The sequence below is a fragment of the Rhinopithecus bieti genome, unplaced genomic scaffold (genome assembly GCF_001698545.2).
Source record: "Rhinopithecus bieti isolate Rb0 unplaced genomic scaffold, ASM169854v2 scaffold_17174, whole genome shotgun sequence".
NCBI lineage: Eukaryota > Metazoa > Chordata > Mammalia > Primates > Cercopithecidae > Rhinopithecus > Rhinopithecus bieti.
The window spans coordinates 1911324-1913433 of NW_016808962.1; positions in this window are offsets into that span (position 1 = coordinate 1911324).

Consider the following 2110-nt stretch of genomic DNA (forward strand, 5'->3'; position numbering starts at 1 on the left):
CTCCCAAGTTCACGCCATTCTCCCACCTCAGCCTCCCGAGTAGCTGGGACTACAGGCGCCCGCCACCACGCCTGGCTAATTTTTTGTGTTTTTAGTACAGACGGGGTTTCACTGTGTTAGCCAGGATGGTCTCAATCTCCTGACCTCGTGATCCACCCACCTTAGCCTCCCAAAGTGCTGGGATTATCAGGCGTGAGCCTGGCCTGATTTTTTTTTTTTTTTTTTTTTTCCGAGATGGAGTCTTGTGTAGGGACCAGCCCTACGGGGTCTGTGGGTTTTTCTCCCCATGTGCGGAGACGAGAGATTGTAGAAATAAAGGCAGAAGACAAAGAGATAAAAGAAAAAACAGCTGGGCCCCGGGGACCACTACCACCAAGACGCGGAGACCGGTGGTGGCCCCGAATGCCAGGCTGTGCTGTTATTTATTGGATACAAGACAAGGGGGCAGGGTAAGGAGCGTGAGCCATCTCCAGTGACAGGTCATGTCATGTGGGTCACGTGTCCGTCCACTGGACAGGGGGCCCTTCCCTGTTTGGCAGTAGAGGCAGAAAGAGAGAGAGAGGAGACAGCTTACGCCATTGTTTCTGCATTTCAGAGACTTTTAGTACTTTCAGTAAATCTGCTACTGCTATCTAGAAGGCAGAGCCAGGCGTACAGGATGGAACATGAAAGCGAACCAGGAGCGTGACCACTGAAGCACAGCATCGCAGGGAGACATTTAGGCCTCCGGATACCTGCGGGCGGGCCTGACTGATGTCTGGCCCTCCACAAGAGGCGGTGGAGCAGAGTCTTCTCTAACTCCCCCCCACCCCAAGTAGCCAGTGCTTTTTCTTGACATTGACGCTATGGCTAGGTAACGGGCGTCTTCCCAGGCGCTGGCGTTTCCGCTAGACCGAGGAGCCCTCTAGTGGCCCTGCCCGGGCATAACAGAAGGCTCTTAGTTTGGTCACTTCTCACCGTGCCCCTTCAGCTTCTGTCTCTGTATGGCCTGGTTTCTCCTAAGTTATAATTATAGAGTGAGGATTATTATAATGTTGGGATAAAGAGTAATTGCTAAAAACTAATGATTAATGTTCATATATAATCATATCTATGATTTATATCTAGTATAACTGTTCTTCTTTTGTTTTTTTCTTTTTTTTGAGACGGAGTCTCGTTCTCGCCCAGGCTGGAGTGCAGTGGCGTGATCTCGGCTCACTGCAGGCTCCACCTCCCGGGTTCCCGCCATTCTCCTGCCTCAGCCTCCTCAGCAGCTGGGACTACAGGCGCCGCCACCACACTCGGCTAATGTTTTGTATTTTTAGTAGAGACGGGGTTTCACTGTGGTCTTGATCTCCTGACCTCGTGATCCGCCTGCCTTGGACTCCCAAAGTGCTGGGATTACAGGTGTGAGCCACCGCGCCTGGCCTACAATTCTTATTTTATATATTTTCTTTATTATACTAGAACAGCATGTGCCCTCGGTCTCTCGCCTGGGCACCTGGGTGGCTTGCTCCCCGCAGTCTTGCTCTGTTGCCCAGACTGGAGTGCAGTGGCGCAGTCTCGGCTCACTGCAACCTCCGCTTCCTGGGTTCAAGCAATTCTCCTGCCTCAGCCTCCTAAGTAGCTGGGACCACAGGTGCCCGCCACCATGCCCGGCCAATTTTTATATTTTTGGTAGAGATGGGGTTTCACCATGCTGGCCAGGCTGGTCTCAAACTCCTGACCTCAGCTGATCCACCCGCCTCAGCCTCCCATAGTGCTGGGGTTACAGATGTGAGCCACCGTGCTTGGCCCCGGTGTACAGTAATTTTTTAATGTTTAGTGTGACTTTTTTTATTCGGGGTTCCCCACAATGGAATTTCCAGGTCAGAGGCATCTCAAAAAGTTTCACTGTAAGTTCCACTGAGGCTTATGTGTTATACGGAATTGGAAATTGGCAGCCTTGACAAATTACTTTGTTTAATTCCTTAAATGGCTCATGGGGGAAAACATTGTATGGTACACATGTGCTTGAGAAAAACAGAAGAAACGTTTTGGTAGGTCTTTGCCTCTAACAAGTCAATGGAACTAGGTAGATAAAGTTCATGGAATTCTCCTTGCCCTTGGATGAAAGTGGACAGAGGAATGA